Source organism: Monodelphis domestica, chromosome 5 (assembly GCF_027887165.1).
Source record: "Monodelphis domestica isolate mMonDom1 chromosome 5, mMonDom1.pri, whole genome shotgun sequence".
Classification (NCBI taxonomy): Eukaryota; Metazoa; Chordata; class Mammalia; order Didelphimorphia; family Didelphidae; genus Monodelphis; species Monodelphis domestica.
The window spans coordinates 284,230,006-284,250,243 of NC_077231.1; positions in this window are offsets into that span (position 1 = coordinate 284,230,006).

Here is a 20,238-nt window from a genome sequence, read left to right on the forward strand (position 1 = left end):
TTAGATAATTATTTTGGGTAAATATTCTATTTAGCTACCAAAGTGGTTTTCCTTAAGCAAAGGTCCATCCATGTCATTCCAGGGGCTCCCTTATTACTACCCCAGTACAAAATATAAAATCCTCTGCATTCAAAGCCTTTTGTAACCTAGCCTCCTCCTACCATTATGGTCTTATACCTTAGTCCTTTCCAAATACTTTTTGATACAGTGACACTGGCTTCCTTGCTATTCCTGAAGAGTCTGTCTTTTGGCTCTAGACATTTTCTCAGACTGTTCCCCCATACCTGGAATAATGTTTTCATTTCCATATCCTAGCTTTAAATTCCAAATAAAATCACATCTTTAGGAAACCTTCACTATGCCTCTTAATTCTAGTGCCCCTTCTGTGTATAGCTTGTTTATACATATTTGTTGATTACCTTATTGGATTCTGAGCCTATTGAGGACAAAGACATTCTTTTGCCTCTTTCTGTATCTCCCATGCTTGATTATCCCAATGCTTGGCACATAGTAGGCACTTAGTAAATAAATGTTTGCTGTCTCTGACTTAGAACATTGGCATGGTCAGAGCTTTACTATAGAAAGATAACTTCTGTGTCCAATAAGTGTCTAATATGCATTTGGAGATTTAAGAAGAGAGGTCAATTAGGAGGCTCAAGCCAGTTAAATAGGTCTGAGAATAATCTACATAGAGATGATCATTGAAACATAGGAGCTAATGAGATCATTGATCAAAATAGTTGAGAGGGAAAAGAGGGCCCAGGAGAGTGATGGGGGAAATCCACATTTAGAAGGAAGGAGTTGGATGAAAATTCTTCAAAGAAGATTGCAGTGTAGGTAGAGACAATTAGAAGAGTAGAGTATCTAAAAATTAAGAGCTAGGGGACTATCAGGTTGCAGAGAGGCTGAAAAGGATAGGGACTTAGAAAAGGCTGTCAGATTTATTAGCAAGGCAAGAGATGGATGAAGAATCCATCAGAATCCAAGCTGCTAGGAGGCAAGAGAAAGGATTATAGGTTACAAACATATATGGATCAAGTGAATATTGAGAACAGTGAAGACATGGACATGTTTGTATGCATTGGGGAAACAGCCAATAGAAAGGAGAAATTAAAGATTTGGGAGAGAGTAGGTATGTCGGTTTTTATTAAGCACTTAATATTTGCCAGATACTGTGGGAAACGCTGGGCTACAAAACAAAAATGAAGCAGGCACCTATCCTCAAAGTTCCTAGATTCTGTTGAGAATAAATATAAACACAAATATAAAACATATAGCAAAGAGAATTTCCAGAAGAATAAGGCAATCATCATGTGGAAGGAGATTGGGCTAGGGATTAAGTAGGAGGGAGCACTAGAACCTTGAATGAAATTATGAGTTTTTTAAGGCTGATAAATTCATAAGAGACAAATTGTCCAAAAAAGCACAAAGATGGGAAATAGAATGTCATGTCCTGAAAATGAATAGAGAGTAGGTCAGTTTGAGTAGAATATAGAGCACATGGAGAGTAATGAACAATAAACCTGAAAGGATAGGCTGTCACATTATAAAAGGCTGTAAATGTGAAGAATGGATTAGAGAGCAAAGAAACTAAACAAGGTAACCAATTAGGAAGCTGTTGCATTAGTAAAAGTGAGAAGTGAGAAGGTTCTCAACCAGGGTGGTAGCCGGGTGAGTGGAGAGAAGGGGATTGATGAGGGGTGCTGTGGACATAAAACTGACAAATTTGTCAATCAACTGGATGTTGAGGGAAAAGGAGTGACTCAAGAATGCACTACATGGTGAATCTAATGATTAGGAAGTTAGTGACCTCCACAGAAAAAGGGAAGTTGAGAGAGTTTGAAGCAGGATAGTTAGATTTGAGAATCCTCAGCAGAGATCATAATTAAATCCATGGGAGCTGATGATATTACCAAGTGAAGTAATGCAAAAGGAAAAGAGAAGACCCAGAACAGAATAGGGTGAGAAGGTGTGATCTAGAAGAGGATCCAGTAAAGGAGATAAGAGGAATAGTCAGATAGGTAGGAAAAATGGGAGAGGGGTATCCTGAAAACCTAGAAGAGAGTGTCAAGTACAAGAGGGTAATCAGAGTGACAAAGGCTTCAAAGATCAAGGATTGAGAAAAGGTCATTGGATTTGGAAACTAAGGGATCATTAGTAATTTTGGAGAGAGCAATTTCAGTGCAATGATACAATCAAAAACCAGATTGTAAAGGGTTATTAAGAGAGTGGGAGAAGAGAAAGTAGAGGCATCTATGTAGATGTCCAAAGAAATAGTACAGTACCAGGGAAAGAAGGATCAAGTAAGGGGTTTTTTCCTAGGTGGGGGAGACAAGAGCTTATTTGTAGGAAATAGCAAATGAACCAGTAGAGAGGAAGACATTGAAAATAACTGATAGAGAAAATGATAGAGGAGGCAGTCTCTTGGAGGAGATGGGATTAAATGAGATTATTTGAACAAGGAGGGTTAGCATTGGTAAAGAGTAAAACCACTGTTGGGTAAAACAAAGGTGAAGGAGAGGATAGTGACAGTAGGCATATAAGTGATAGGAAATGAAGAAGAGGGAGCTCTTAGCAAATTACCTCAATTTTCTTCTGTAAAATATGAGGCTGGAGACAAGATATCAGAGAAGGAACAAGGATTCTCTTGATCTCTACCAAATTATCCTCCAATATAGACTCTAAATGATCACCCTAGTGCAATTATTATCAATAATATGGAAATGGGTCTTGATCATTGACACATGTAAAACCTAGTGGAATTGTGAGTCGGCTATGGGAGGGGTAGGGGAGGAGGTAGGGGAGGGAAAGAACATGAAGCTTATTACCATATAAAAATACTCTAAATTAATTAAATAAATTTTTTTTAAATTACCCTCCAAGAAACTTTGATATAATGCCTCAAAATAAATTCTGGAGTGTCAGAACTGACAAAAAGATAAGGTAAAACCTTTTTCAGCCCAAGACAACTTGAAGGTTGGCATAAAAAGTCTGTTACACCAGGATGAAAATAGAATACTGTGAATCTTTAAAATTTTCAGACTTTACCTTAGAAAATTTGGTTAGGACCATTCCCCATTTTAAAAAATTGAAGGGATTTTGGTCAGGAAGGTGGAAACTCTAGCATTACTCCACCCATACTTAGGCATACTTTAGGGGAAGATAAAGTTGTAAACTCCTTACTGAACAATGAAAAGTACTTAACCCATGCTTAAAGTAAAGCTAAAACCCTTAATCTGGGACTATTTTTAGATCTAATACAAAAAGGTGCTAAGTACCTCTGAAGGTCAAATTAATCACTAAAAGGTCAAGCAAGCTTAGCAAGAGGTGTGAGGTTTTAGTCTACTCAAGTGTGAATTACTCAAAAGTTTTAGTCTACTCAGGTGTGAATTAAGAATGGTCAGTCCTGTGAAAATGTCTACTGTGATTGGTAGATATGAAAATTTAGGGGAGGTGACATAGGAGAAAATTCTCTTTAAAAGGAGGTCAGAAGGCCTCTGAAGAAAAGAATTCAGCTATGGAGCTGAATTGGAGGCTGGTCTCTGTCTCGGTGGCTAAAACAGCTATGTGACCCTTGGGGAGTCATTTCATCCCAATTGCCTGATGTAAACCTTAAAATTTCTTAGACTTATGAATGTTGGAAATTTCCCCATTTCCAACATTAGGTAGGGAGGGTCCTTCTCCTCCCTACCTAAGACTACTTTAGGACAGAAACCTTTTGCTAAACAATGGAAAGGGCTTTGACCTATGCTTAAGCATAGAACAGGAAGTTCTTTGAGTCATGATTGATTTTAGAATTGATACAATAGAGATACTTGGAATGACAGAACCAGGTCTTGGAAAATACAATTTCCACCCTACTTAGAGTAACAGGATTTCGGAAGGGCTGCAGCAAAGGATCAAGATTTAATTATTTGAGAATATGACCTTCAACAGATATGTGCAAAGCCACAGACCTCTGGGCGGTCCTGGGTTAAACTAGAACCACCATTGGCACAGGGGAGACATCGACAGTGATTGGTAGATATGAGAACTGAGGGGAGGGAACTTAGATGGTTTCCTTAAAGATAGCGGGGTCTGAGGAGAGAAGGAGGAGGTTTTTGCTCTGAGCAAGGTGGCTCTGAAGGGGTTTGAGAGGTTTTGCTCTGAGAGGTTGTGCTCTGAGAAGCTTGCTCTGAAGGAAGATGGAGGTGGAAGCCCCTGAGACTGTTTCTCCATTTTGGTCATGTGAGTGATAGGGACTGATCTCTTTTCTTTGCCTCAGCTATCTAAGGGCTTGGGCCTTTTGGCCCAGCCAAAACAGAGGGAGTATTTAAGCCCTATTCCCTTCTCTCCCCTTTCTCTCTCTCTCTCTCTCTCTCTCTCTCTCTCTCTCTCTCTCTCTCTCTCTCTCTCTCTCTCTCTCTCTCTCTCATATCTTTCTTCCTCCTGTTTGTAATTAAAAACTCCATAAAAGGTTGACTGCTGATTTGAGTTTTCATTTAGGAATTACATAGCTGAATTCCTTGGCGACCTTAAATTAATATATATCAGTCTTTTAAAGTAATTTCCTTGTCACACTGACCCTTGACATTCTTCTATCTTAGAATTAATACTAAGACAGAAGGTAAAGGGTTAAAAATAATAATTTTTTTTTCATGCTTAAAAAGGCCTGATTTTATTTGGACATCCTGAAGATACTGAGTCTGGTATAACTAAGTCTCAGAGAGCCTGTCACTTGCCCACAGTGACACAGTTCACATCTGCTCAATTGAAAAAAAGCATTCTATCCAATATAGTAGGGTGCCTCAGTTGATGTGAGGATATAAAAGACCCCAAGAGCCAACAGAACTGTTCATGAAGAAAATTCATCTGGAATCAGTGTAAAAATGAAGAAAAGGGTTATTTGGGTACTTCCGGGCAAGCAAGGCTGCAGATTAGGTGCTGCTCTCTTCCCCTCCTCAGACCCAATGATATAGACGACCTCTAAAGAACCCCCCAAAAAAATCCTCATAAGAACGGAGGGACTCTACAGTAGGGCACAGCATTGAAGGTACGTGGGATTCAGGCATTTCCACACTATAAGGGACCGAAAAAGCTCCCACCCAAACTTGAGCTGATCTACCTTCTGCCACCACACCTACAGAGCCAGAGTTAAAGTCAACACGCCCCAGAATCAACGAGTGAGGGAGGAGCACCCTTGGAGTGAGCAAGGTCTAGATCTTGGAAGCTAAGACCAACAAGTACTTACCCCTGAGAGCAGTAACACCCCAAATCCCAGTAGGTGGGCAGGGGAGCACAGATCTTGGGCACTCAGAACCAGCACGCCATAATCAATGAGTATGTGAAGGGCACCCCTGGAGTGATCAAGGGGCACATATAGGTCTTGGGAGCTGACTAAGACCGCCAAGTATTTACCCCTGAGAGCAGTAACACGTGAAAAGCTAGCAGCCAGGGGAGCACAGACCTTGGGCACCCCTGGGAAGGTAGCTCAGCTGCGGAGAATCAAGAGCTTGCCCCAGGCAAAAGCCTTTCTCCTTAGATCCATACACAGAGAGCCAGCTCTCCTCACTTGGATTTCTGACTGGAAAGGGAAGGGAAAAAAATGGCAAACATTGCCCAGGAACACCTACCCAAAACCAAGAAAAGCAAGAAGAAGGGGTTGACTTTGGATAATTTTTACAGAGGAAAAATACAGACTACACAGGAAATAGCAGAAGAGGAAACCCAAATAAATGCTCCAAAACCTTCCAAAAGAAATGGAAATTGTCCACAAGTTCTTGGAGAATTTAAATTGGAGGTTCTCAAAAAGATGGAAGCCTTCTGGCATGAAAAATGGGAAATAATACAAAAAGAATACAACAATTTGAGGGACAAGAAGTCCCAATTGGAGAAATAGCTGGAAGCCTCAAAAAGCAGGATAGGCCAAACTGAAAAGGAAAATCAGTCTTTAAAGACCAAAATTAGGCAACTGGAAGAAAATGATCTTGCAAAACAGCAAGAATTAATAAAGCAAAATCAAAAGACTGACAAATTAGTAGAAAACATAAAATATCTCACTGACAAGTTGACAGATCAGGAAAACAGAGGAAGGAGAGACAATCTGAGAATCATTGGTCTACCTGAAAAGCCAGAAATAAACAGAAATCTTGACACCATACTACAAGAAATCATCCAAGAAAACTGCCCTAATGTTCTAGAACAAGGGGGGAAAATAGACATTGAAAGAGTTCATAGAACACCCTCTACACTAAATCCCCAAAAGACAACTCCCAGGAATGTAATTGCCAAATTCCAAAGCTTTCAAGCTAAGGAGAAAATCCTACAAGAAGCCAAAAAGAGACAATTCAAATACCAAGGAGCACCAATCAGGATCACACTAGACCTGGCAGCTTCCACACTGAAGGACCGCAAGGCCTGGAACACAATAATCAGAGTCAAGAGAACCAAGAATCACTTATCCATATAAAACTGACCATATACTTCCAGGGGAAAGTATGGGCAATAAACAAAATAGAAGATTTCCAAGTATTTGTAAAGAAAAGACCAGAAGTCAGGGGAAATTTTGATATCCAAACACACAGAGCAAGAGAAACATGAAAAGGTAAATATGAAAGAAACGGAAAAGGAGAAAAAAAGTTTTTTTTTCCTTTGTTCAAACTCTATTATATAAGAGCTACAATTAGATCAAATTATATATATTAACATATGGGGGAAATGTTATTTGTAAAGCTCAAAAATTGTATTCATAATTATAGAAATTAGAAGAATCACTCATAGGGAAAGACTGGAGCATTAAGGGCTAGAAGATAATATGTATAAAAAAGAAAAAGGGTGTGGGGGGATCAATGATGATACCAAGAGATACTTGAAGAAATAGAAATAAAATAAATAGAATAATCTTTTTCACACAAAGATACACATAGGAAGGGGAAGGGAAGAATACTCTTATAAGAAGGAGAGGAAGAGAGTGCTAATAGACAATACTTAAGCCTTACTTTCAGTGAAATCAACTCTGAGAGGGAAGAACATCTAGATACATTGGGATCCTGAATTCTATCGTATCCAACAGGGTAAGGGAGAAGGGGGAACTAAGGGTGGTAGGGGAGAGGGAGTACAAAAAGGGAGGGTAGGAGAGGGGGGAGGGAATTTAACAGTCCCTAAAAAAAACAATAAGAAGGGAACAAAAAGGGAGGGACCAGAAAGGGAAGCATATCAAGGGAGGGGATTAAGGGGATTGATTAAAAGTAAACCACTGTTTTAAAAGGTTATAGCAAAAGAAGAAAGGACAGAACTAGGAGAGGATATAAAAATGCTGGGGAATTCAAAAGTGACAATCATAACTTTGAACATAAATGGGATGAACTCACCCATAAAATATAGCCAAATAGGAGAGTGGATTAGAATCCAAAATCCTATCATATGTTTTCTGCAAGAAACACACCTGAGACAAGTAGATATTCACAAGCTCAGAATTAAAGGTTGGAGTAAGACCTATTGGGCCTCAACTGATAGAAAGAAGGCAGGAGTTGCAATTATAACATCTGACAAAGCCAAAGTAAAAATATATATGATTAAAAGGGATAGGGAATGTAAATACATCCTGACAAAAGGGAGTATAGACAATGAGGAAATATCACTAATCAACATGTATGCACCAAATGGTATAGCACTCAAATTTCTAATGGAGAAACTAGGAGAATCAAAGGAGGAAATAGATAGTAAAACTATACTAGTGGGAGACCTGAACCTACCACTATCAAATTTAGATAAATCAAATAAAAAAATAAATAAGAAAGAGATTTAAAAATGTGAAGGAAATCTTAGAAAAATTAGAGTTTATATATATATATGGAGAAAAATAAATAGGGACAAAAAGGAATACACCTTCTTTTCAGCAGCACATGGTACATTCACAAAGATTGACCATATACTAGGTCATAAAAACATGGCATACAAATGCAAAAAAAGCAGAAATAATAAATGCCACCTTTTCAGATCATAAGGCAATAAAAATAACAATCAGTAAGGGTACATGGAGAGCCAAATCAGAAATTAATTGGAAATTAAATAATGATTCTCCAAAATCGGTTACTTAGAGAACAAATCATAGAAACAATTAATAACTTCATTGAAGAAAATGACAATGATGAGACATCCTTTCAAACCTTATGGGATGCAGCCAAAGCAGTATTCAGGGGAAAATTTATATCCTTGAGTTCATATATTAACAAATTAGGGAGGGCAGAGGTTAATGATTTGGACATGCAAATCAAAAAACTTGAAAGCAAACAAATTAAAAAAAAAACAGAAGAAAACCAAATTAGAAATTCTAAAAATTAAGGGAGAAATCAATAAAAATCAAAAGTGACAGAACCATTGAACTAATAAATAAGACTAGAAGCTGGTATTTTGAAAAAATAAACAAAATAGACAAAGTACTGGTCAATCTAAAAAAAGGAAAGAAGAAAACCAAATTAACAGTATCATAGATGAAAGGGGAGACTTCAACTCTACTGAAGAGGAAATTAAGGCAATCATTAAAAACTATTTTGCCCAACTATATGGCAATGAATATGCCAATCTAGGTGATATGGATGAATATTTACAAAAATATAAATTGCCTAGATTAACAGAAGAAAAAATGGAATTCTTAAGTAATCCCATATCAGAAAAAGAAATTGAATAGGCCATCAAAGAACTCCCCCCCAAAAAAATCCCAAGTGCCTGATGGATTCACAAGTGAATCGTATTAAACATTCAAAGAACAGCTAATCCCAATACTATGCAAACTATTCAACATAATAAGCAAAGAGGGGGTTCTACCAAATTCCTTGTATGACACAAATATGGTACTGATTCCAAATCCAGACAGTGCAAAAACGGAGAAAGAAAACTACAGACCAATCTCCTTAATGAACATAGATGCAAAAATCTTAAATAGGATACTAGCAAAAAGACTCCAGGAAGTGATCCAGAGGATTATTCACTATGATCAGGTGGGATTTATACCAGGAATGCAAGGATGGTTCAATATTAGGAAAACCATCCACATAATTGACCATATCAACAAGCAAACCAACAAAAACCACATGATTATCTCAATAGATGTAGAAAAAAGCCTTTGACAAAATACAACACCCACTCCTATTGAAAACACTAGAAAGTATAGGAATAGAAGGGTCTTTCCTAAAAATAATAAACAATATCTATTTAAAACCATCAGCCAACATCATCTGCAATAGGGATAAACTAGAAGCCTTCCCATTAAGATCAGGAGTGAAACAAAGATGCCCATTATTACCTTTATTATTTAATATTGTACTAGAAACACTAGCAGTAGTAATTAGAGAAGAAAAAGAAATTGAAGGTAATAAAATTGGCAATGAGGAGACCAAGCTATCACTAATCAACTAAAAAGCTAGTCGAAATAATCAACAACTTTAGCAAAGTTGAAGAATACAAAATAAACTCACATAAGTATTCAGCATTTCTATATATATCCAACACATCACAGCAGCAGAAATTAGAAAGAGAAATTCTGTTCAAAATCACCCTAGAGAATATAAAATACTTAGGAATCTATCTCCTGATACAAACACAGGAACTATATGAACACAACTACAAATCACTTTCCACACAATTAAAACTAGATCTGAGCAATTGGAAAAACATTAACTGCTCATGGGTAGGACAAGCTAATATAATAAAAATGGCCATCCCTAGCCAAACTTATCAATTTATTTAGTGCCATACCCATTGAACTACCAAAAAATTTCTTTGCTGAATTAGAAAAAACCATAACAAATTTCATTTGGAAGAACAAAAGATCAAGGATATCCAGGGAAATAATGAAAAAAATACAAAGGAAGGTGGCCTTGCAGTCCCAGATCTCAAACTACACAATAAAGCAGTGGTCATCAGAACAATTTGGTACTGGCTAAGAGACAGAAAGGAGGATCAATGGAATAGACTTGGGGTAAAGGACCTCAGCAAAACAGTCTATGAAAAACCCAAAGAACCCAGCTTTGGGGACAAAAATCCACTATTCAACAAAAACTTTTGGGAAAATTGGAAAACTGTGTGGAAGAGATTAGGTGTGGATCAACACCTCACACCCTACACCAAGATAAACTCAGAATGGGTGAATGACTTGAACATAAAGAAGGAAACTATAAGTAAATTAGGTGTACACAGAATAATATACTTGTCAGACATTTGGGAAGGGACAGATTTTAAAACCAAGCAAAACTTAGAAAGAGTCACAAAATGTAAAACAAATAATTTTGACTACATCAAATTAAAAAGGTTTTGTACAAACAAAACTAATGTAACCAAAATCAGAAGGGAAATAACAAACTGGGAAACAATCTTCATAACAAAAACTTCAGACAAAGGTTTAATTACTCAAATTTACAAAGAGCTAAATCAATTGTACAAAAAATCAAGCCATTCTCCAATTGATAAATGGGCAAGGGACATGAATTGGCAATTCTCAGTCAAAGAAATCAAAACCATTAATAAGTACATGAAAAAGTGTTCTACATCTTTTATAATCAGAGAGATGAAAATCAAAACAACTCTGAGGTATCACCTCACACCTAGCAGATTGGCTAACATGACAGCAAAGGAAAGTAATGAATGTTGGAGGGGATGTGGCAAAGTCGAGACATTAATGCATTGCTGGTGAAGTTGTGAATTGATCCAACCATTCTGGAGGGCCATTTGGAACTATGCCCAAAGGGCGCTAAAAGACTGTCTTCCCTTTGATCCAGTCATAGCACTGCCGGATGTATACCCCAAAGACATAATAAGGAAAAAGACTTGTACAAGAATATTCATAGCTGCGCTCTTTGTGGTGGCAAAAAATTGGAAAATGAGGGGATGCCCTTCAATTGGGGAATGGCTAAACACATTGTTGTATCTGTTGGTTATGAAATACTATTGTGCTCAAAGGAATAATAAAGTGGAGGAATTCCATGGGGACTGGAACAACCTCCAGGAACTGATGCAGAGTGAGAGGAGCAGACCCAGGAGAACATTGTACACAGAGACTGATACACTGTGGTACAATCAAATGTAATGGACTCCTCCATTAGTGGCAATGCAATGACCCTGAACAACTTGGAGGAACCTACGAGAAAAACCACTATCCACATCCAGAGGAAAAGCTGTGGGAGTGAAAACACCAAAGAAAAACAACTGCTCAATGACATGGGTTAAGGGGATATGATTGGCTAGACTAAATGAACATCCTAATGCAAACACCAACAACATGGAAATAGGTTCTGATCAAGGACACATGCAATACCCAGTGGAATTGCGTGTCAGCAATGGGAGGGGTGGAGGGAGGGGAAGGAGGAATAGAAAATGATTTTTGTAACCAAGGAATAATGCTTGAAATTGACCAAATAAGCAAAAAAAAAAAAGGTTGTTTGGCAAGAATTAAGAATTATAGTGGTCCCATTGAAAGGAAGTTGGTATTTAAAGAGTGAATAGTGTTGAAATTAATTTATTACCAAAGCCACTGAAGTATTCATACCATGTGACCTCTTTCTATTATTATTAAACATATTCCTCAAAAAAGGAAAGTACAAAGGGAAAGAACTCACACCTACATAGTGGCAAAATGAATAGAGCACTGGGCAAGGTGAGTTCTAATCCAATCTCAGACACATACTAGTTTGTCACATACTAGTTTGTCACTTAACCACCATTTGCCTTAGTTAACTCAAGTGTAAAATGGAGATAATAAAAGCCCCTACATCATGTGATTGTTGCAAGAATCAAATAATAGAGGTGTAAGGAATTTAGCCCAGTGCCTAGCATCTCTTAAATGCTATATAAATGTCTATGAAATGATGACAATGATGATAGCAGCAGTCAGAAAAGAATAGTATTGTAGCGCTTTTTGTTGAAGCTAAGAACTGGACACAAAATGTATGTCTGTCAGTTGGGTAATAACTGAATTAGCTGCAATATATGGATGTCATAGCCTATTATTGCACTGTAAGAAAACAAATGTCAAAAATATCGAATCAGAGAAACTAGGAAAGGCTTGTTTTGGCTAATACAGAGTAAAGTGAGAAGAACTATATGAGTAATTTACATGATGACCATAATAATGTAATGGAAAACAATTTTGAATAACCATAGAATGCTGATCAAAGGGGTGTCTGCTCACTTCAGAGTAGGAATTTACAGTCATTCATAACCAATGGGTTGATTTGTTTTGTTTGACTATGCTCATTTGTTACAAGAGAAGAGTTTCTTTCGAGTATATATGTTAGTGGGCAGTGAAAGAAATGAAATAAGAGAAAGGGAAGGAAAAGGAAGGAAATTAGAAGAAAGCATCAATCAAACATTTTTTTAAACCCTTACCTTCCGTCTTGGAGTCAATACTGTATATTGGCTCCAAGGCAGAAGAATGGTAAGGGCTAGGCAATAGGGGTCAAGTGACTTGCCCAGGGTCACACAACTGGGAAGTATCTGAGGTCAGATTTGAACCTAGGACCTCCCGTCTCTAGGCCTGGCTCTCAATCTACTGAGCTACCCAGCTGCCCCCTTCAATCAAACATTTAAACAACAAAAACCAAAAGGCAGTTAGGAGGGGCACACAATGAATCAAACAATCAGTAAGAAATCATTTTGTGTTAGGTGCTGGTAAAATAAAGACAAAAGCAAAACAGCCTCTGCCCTCAAGGAGTTTATATTCTATCAGGTATAAAAACACATACATAAAGAACTATATAGAGATTATATTCATAAGGAACTGTAAAAATAGACTCAAATCCAGGTCTTCAATCCCCAGAAGTCTGTGCTCCATTTCCCAAAAATTCTTTGTAATCACACTGAATTCTCACCTGGGATGAGAGCAAAATATTATTTAAAGATTCTCCGCCGTACATGGGAGCTCTTTTTTTCTCTTTTTACTTCTGCTTCAGAGCACACGCGGCTCTCCACCTAGCAGGCAAGATGTGAGTGCTCGTGAATAGGCTCTCTCTGGCCTAGACATATGCTTTTCTTACTTGTATATTCTTAAATTCTTAATCTTCAATAAACTTCATAAAAATATAATACTCCTTGCAGAGAGAAACTAATTTCTACCTGCCTCAGCTTCCCAAAAATTTTAATCTTTACAGTTTTGGCAACCACTTCGTGAAAATGAAATATCTCAATCTTCTGATTCTTTTCTGATTCTTTTCTCTACTAAGCTTTAATAGCTAGTGCCTAGAAAAAAATTTAAGCCATGTTTCTCTGGTCAAGGTTTTTTTTACCCTCGCAAAGCTGCTGCTTGTTCCAGCCATTAGCTCCCAGCCCTGCCTGCCTGTTTGCTGTTTGCCTTTCACCTGGTTCCCAGCTGCTTTGTTCTGCCTGCCTGTTTTTCCTGCTGCTGCTCCTGACCTCTCTCTGTCCTCACCTGGTCTTGGCCTTGCCCACCCCAGCGGCCCACTCCGGCTCTGGCTCCTGCTCCTGGCCTCTCACCTGGTGCCTGGTCTCCCGGCCCTGCCTGCCTGCCTGTGTTCCTGCCTGCAGTCATCCGCTGGCCACTGCCTGCCTGTTTCTACACTCCAGACCCACAAGCGCGACCCCAGCCAGCTAATCACCCAGATCCTTGGAGCAGAACACTCAGGATTCATTTCTACCAGCTGGTAACAAATGGGGGTGTTGGCTCCACGTGGGTGGATCGGAGTGTAGGAGGAGAGAGAGAAAAGAGAGAGAAGAAGAAACAGACTTTTCCAAACAGGAACTTAAAAGCAATGGGCTATTTAAAAGGATACCTTTTGACTGTTCTGGTAATTTCAAAGATTTCACCTGCATGCCAGAAGAAAGATTCAGCCCAAAAATTCAACTTTAACTTTGAAGTTGCAAATGGGTGGCTCAGCGAACTGAGAGCCAGGCCTAAAGACATGTGGTCCTGGGTTAAAATCTGGCCTCAGATACTCCCCAGCTGTGGGACCCTGGATGGGTCCTGTAACCCCCATTGCTTAGTCCTTACGACTCTGCCTTCTGACAATAGACATTTAAATGGATAATTAATAATTTAAAAAAAACGACCTTCAAAGAGACTGGAGGTTATATATTCTAAGGCATTTCAGACTCCAATGGTTATAAAAAATCTCTGTATTTCTATTGCATTTTCCTGATTGCTTTGTTTAAGGTTTAACTTTGTGATTTTAAGTTCATATATTACTGGATTCAATATTTTTCTGTTATACTGTTCACTTAATGTACTGGGTTAACTATTGTTAAATTCTGTTTTTTCCCCCTATATATATATTCCCCTATATATATAACCATATATTGAACAAATATCATTGTAATTAAGAGCATTATGAAAAAACAGCTTTTTTTCTATTTTTGCCTTTGTAAATTGTCACATAGAGGATAGATGGACTTCAGAACTAGTTACAATTGCTATAACAAACTTTGGAAACTTTAATGTGCTAAATATCTCAAATGATTTTAAGGGTTTTTTAAACATGATTTTTGTAATTTTTTTTAACAATCTCTGGTTAGTTTTGCCTGCCCCTAACATGAGGTGTAAGGACAATTCTAGTTGAAGTGAAATACATTTTATAACCCCCAACCTTCATGCGTTTCTAAATATGTGAATGGAAGTTGGGGCAGTTACTCTCAGGGCATTTGTACTGTAAAAAATAGACTCAAATACAGGACTACAATCCCCACGAGCCTTTGCTCCACTTCCCCAGAATGCCTTGTAATCTCACCTGGGCCGAGATCGAGAAGGTATTTAAGCTGATTCAAAGGCTTTTGAGAGGGCTCTCTCTTGGCTCTTTTTGGACTTCCGTTTTGGAGCAGGTGCGTCTCTTGCATGATGTGAGGTTATTTTGTCTAGGCCTCTGGCCTAGGCACATGTTTCTTACTTGTATATTCTTTAATCTTTAACCTTTAATAAACCTCTAAAAAATATAATACTTCTTGCAGAGAGAAACTAATTTCTACCTGCCTCAGATGCCTCAGTCTCCCCGTCTCCCCTAAATTTCAACTGTTACAGTTTTTGGCGACCACTAGATTGGATGAGAACTTCTCAAAAATTTTTTTAGCCTAGAGAATTTTTTTAAAAGCCATGATTCTCCAAGATACTCTTTAGAAAACCATCTTGATCGGCTCCTGTTTCTGCTCCTGGCCTCTCACCTGGTGCCAGAGCTGTGCTCCGGCTCCCAGCCCAACCCACCCCGGCGGTCTGTCTCTCACCCATCTGGCCTCCAACCCAGACGGCTCATCACCCCAGCCCCAGACCCACTAGCGTGACCCCAGCTGGCTCATCACCCAGATCCTTGGAGCAGATTGCTGAGGACTCATTGTGGCTAGCCGGTAACAGTATTGGCCACATGGGCTGGGGAGAGAGACAAGAGGGAAAGGAGAACGGGTAATTTTCCCTTAGGCTAAGCCTCCACATGGATGGGGGTATTGACCACAGGGGGATCAGAGCAGGGGAGAGAGAAAAGGGAGAGGAGAAGAAACAGATTTTTCAAACAGAAACTTAAAAAGCAAGGGGTGTTTAAAAGGATTTTTGACTGTTCTGGTAATTTCATTGATTTCACCTGCATGCCAGAAGAAACATTCAGCCCAAAGATTCAACTTTGAATTTGCAAATGGGTGGCTCAGGGAACTGAGAGCATGGTCCTGAGTTAAAATCTGGCCTCAGATACTCCCCAGCTGTGGGGCTCCAAGCAGATGGAGCAGATCCATAGCCTTTACTACTCTACCTTCGGACAATAGACATTTAAATGGATAATTAAAAACAAGCAAACAAAAAAAACCCACCCAAGGAACTTTAAAGACTAAAGGCTATATACTAAGGCATTTCAGACTCCAATGGTTTATAAAAATCTCTGTATTCTATTGCATTTTTTGTTATGGTTTAACTTTGTGATTTTAAGTTCATATATTACTGGATTCAATATTATTCTGCTTGAACTGAAAGTTGATTGAATTTATTTTGAATGTACTGAGTTTTTAAAATTCTGTTGTTTTTCCCCTGTAACTGTATTGAACAAATATTATTGTGAATAAGCCCATATATGAAAAAACAGCTTTTTTCTATTTTGCTGAGGATAGACGGACTTCAGAACTGGTTATAATTGTATTAACAACCTTTGGAATTTAATGTGCTAAATACCTCAAATGATTTGATTTTAAGGGTTTTTTAAATATGATTTTTGGAATTTTTTTTAACAATCTGGTTATTTTTGCCTGCCCCTACCACGAGGTAAGGCCCATTCTAGTAACTGAAGTGAAATACATTTTATAAACCCCCAACCTTCCCACATGTGAATGGAAGTTGGGCAGTTAATTTCAGGGCATTTGTACCCTTAAAAAGCCTCCAAAAGGAGCACCTCTTTATTTCTACTCTTCAGCTCACTACTTTACTTGCACCAGAATGATATATAGATTTCTTGATTATGTTCTTAACCCTAGATGAGTTTTACTTTGTTTAAAAAAATATATGTTTATTACCAAGGTTGAAAGATTGCTATGTTTGTAAAAATTGTGACAAATATCTATCAATTCATAGGTTTTAAAAATGTAATACAGCAACTTATGTGAAATATGAAAGTGTGCTTGTTTGCTATTGTAATTAATTGGGCTATTGGGAATTTTGGGGATATTGATATCTACATATTTGTACTACTGTTCTTTAAAAATGAAAAATGTTAACTTGTTCAATTCATTTGCCTTCTACTCACAGTGGATCATGGCCAGACATGAATAGGAAATGGATCTCATTTTTGGTGAGAAAGCCTTGTATTCTATATTTTCTTAGCTGACACAGTGTGTCAATGATTATAAGGTATATTCTTGAAATTTTTAAAGACTTTTATTATATTTTTCTTGCATGTGCAATATACTATTTCAGTTTTTTTAATTTTTTTCTCTCCTTTTTATATTTGAAGTACATGTCACCAGCATTACGATTTTCTTTAACTTTTTTATTTTTCAGTACTATAAGTTTAAAATACATTTGCTAATGCATGCCCCAAAGCTAGAGACTATAAAAATGATGCCACTAATTATTTTTAAAAATTATGGGACTTTGCTTAATGATTCTGTCTGATTCCAGGACAAAATATACACAAAGAGCCATTGCACAGGGCCAAAGAAGCACAAAGCTAAACTGCATAGTGCCAATCAAGCACAAGGTCAAAGAGACCAACCAATCCTGGTGGGATTGATGTAACTTTGAGCCTAGACAAAGAGGACTTGAACATGTTTGGGGTTCGAGGTTGCAGCTGTTTTAACATGTGTTAAAAGGCAGGTCTTTCTTGTTCCACATTCTACCAAGTATCTCAACTTTGGCTCCTATAATCTGGTCCCTTTTCTGCCTTTCATAGTGTGGTACCTTTCTGTAGTCCTGGCTACTGACTGGGTAAACACATCATTGCTTAGATCATTTTAATTGGGCCCTGATTCAAGGACCTGTTATAGATTTATTTTTCTTTTACTTAAAATTTTTACACATATAAGACTTTGATAGTTTATATTTTCATCCAGAAATTTTTCTTTTTTATTTGGATTTTTCTGATATCTTTTTAATTTCTCTTGCCAATTGATTCATATACCTCATACCTCAGCCATGCATCCCTAAGTGATCCTGTATTTTTCAATCACCCTCTTAATGGGGGAATATAAAAAAATTATTATTTAAATTACAAAGTTTAAATTCCTTTTAGAAGAATTTTAGGTAAAGAAAGATGATACCTCTCTGAATCCAGAAACTGAACTGTTGGAGAAGACACCATGAAGAAGCCTCCAGACCACAAGCTGCACAAAAATGAACTTTGGGTGTAATTGATTGAACATTTATTTGTATGTATACTTTCATGCCAGAAAGGGGACTGCCCCCTAACTGGCTTTTTGTCAATGCGTCCAGCAGTTATTGGTTTTGTTCTTTTTTTTTCTTATCCTCAAATTATTGTAATCTTTAAATTGATTATGTTTTTATGATCCTTTGGGGAAGTCCTTCTTCCCAGAGGATCAAATAGGGATATGTAAAAATGGACTCAAATCCAGGACTTCAATCCCCAGAAGTCCATGCTCCACTTCCCCAGAATGCTTTGTAATCTCATTGAATTCTCACCTGGGACGAGAGCAGAATATTGTTTAAAGTTTCTCCGCCGTAGGTAGGGGCTCTTTTGTTCCCTCTTTTTACTTCCACTTCGGAACACATGCAGCTCTCCACCTAGCAGGCAAGATGTGAGTAGTTGTGAATAGGCTCTCTCTCTGGCCTAGACACGTGCGTTTCTTACTTGTATATTCTTAAGTTCTTAATCTTCAATAAACCTCATAAAAAATATAATACTCCTTGCAGAGAGAAACTAATTTCTACCTGCCTCAGCTTCCCAAAAATTTTAATCTTTACAGAACACAAGATGAATTTCAGTAGTCATTAGTAGTTAGGATGATCAACAAAAATTTCATGTAGAAAACATACAGGAAAAATCTTGCCAAATAGTTTTAATTTAATAAATATTTTAATATATGTAACAGGATTTCACAGCTTCACATGCAATTCTTTTTTTTATTATTAATCTCCTGAAATGTTTGTTAATTAATTAGTAACTTCATAACAATAAAAAAATGTTTTAAAATTTTTTTCAAAGTGCTTTTGCAGTGGAGGGGAAGATAGGGTAAGTGGAGAGGGAAGTGTTTGAACCTTATTCTCATCAGAATTTGCTCGAAGAGGGAAGAACATACACAATTAGTTGGTATAGAAGTCTATCTGATCCTATAGGAAAATAGGAGGCAAAGATAAGACAAGTGGCAGAGGTGTGAATTTCAAAACTATTCCACCCTATTCAGACCATTCTTTAGAAGATCGGATTTAGCTATTTCCTGATCAATAACAATAGAGATACTTGGAATAACAAAATCAGGTCTTGGAAACTACATTCTCCACCCTACTCAGTGTAACAAGATTAGGAAGGGCTGCTGCAAACTCAAGATTTAATTATTTGAGAACATGGCCTTCAACAGACATGTACAAAAAAAGGACAGACCTCTGGGCGGTCCTAGGTCAAGCTAGAGCCACCATTGGCATATGTGAGATGCAGGAAGAGAACAGCCTCTGGAGCTCTCGGGACTTCCTGTGAGGAGGGCTAGAGTCAGTTCGAGTCTGGTGCTTGAGGTTGGAGGAGCCCCACAGACTGCTTTCCTTCAGATTGGTCACGTGAGTGATAAGGACTGATCCCTTTCCCTGCCTTGGCTATCCAAGGCCTTAATGCCCACTTTGTCTCAGCCTGAGCCAGAGTGGTTCTGAGTTAAACTTCTTTCCTTCTCTCCCTTTTTTCTTCTCTCTCTCTCTGTCTCTCTCTCTCTCTGTCTCTCTCTCTCTCTCTGTCTCTCTCTCTCTCTGTCTCTCTCTCTCTCTCTCTCAATCTCTCTCTCTCTCTCTCTCTCTCCCTCTCCCTCTCCCTCTAATACTTTCTTCCTCCTGTTGTAATTAAACACCATAAAAATTTGGCTGCTGACTTGAGTGTTTCATTTAGGAATTGCATAATTGAGTTCCTTGGCAACTTTAAATTAATATATATCAGTCTTTTAAAGTGATTTCAATATCACGGGGGGGGGGGGGTGGCAATAGAAGGGAGGGCAAATTGCAGGAGGTGGTGCAAAACATTTTGATGACAGATAGGATGAAAGGAGAGAGAGAGAGTAGAATAAGAAGAGGAAATAGGATGGAAAGTAATATAGTAAGTATAATGGTGAAAAAGTTTTACAAGTTTGTCTAAGAAACGGACTTGTTTTTAAAAAACATAAAAAGAAATGAGCAAGTGTATAAGAATATAAATCATTCCTCAATTAATAAATGGTCAAGGGATATGAACAGGTAGTTTTCAGGTTGAAGTAATCAGCAACCTATGATTATGTGAAAAAAATGCTGTAAATCACTATTAATTAGAGAAATACAAATTTAAATCATTCTGAGGTACCATCTCACACCTCTCAAATTGATTATTATGAAAGAAAAAGAAAATGACAAAAGTTGGCGGGGATGTGGGAAAACTGACACAATAATACACTGTTGGGGGTATTGTGAATTGATTCAATCAATCTTCAGAACAATTTGGAACTATGGCCAAAGGACTTTAAAATGTACATATCTTTTGGCCCAGCAATACCATTACTATGTCTATATTCCAAAGCGCATCTTGTAAAAGGGGGAAAGAACCTTTATGTACAAAAATATCTGTAGCAGCTCTTTTTGTGGTGGCAAGGAATTTGAAAATAAAA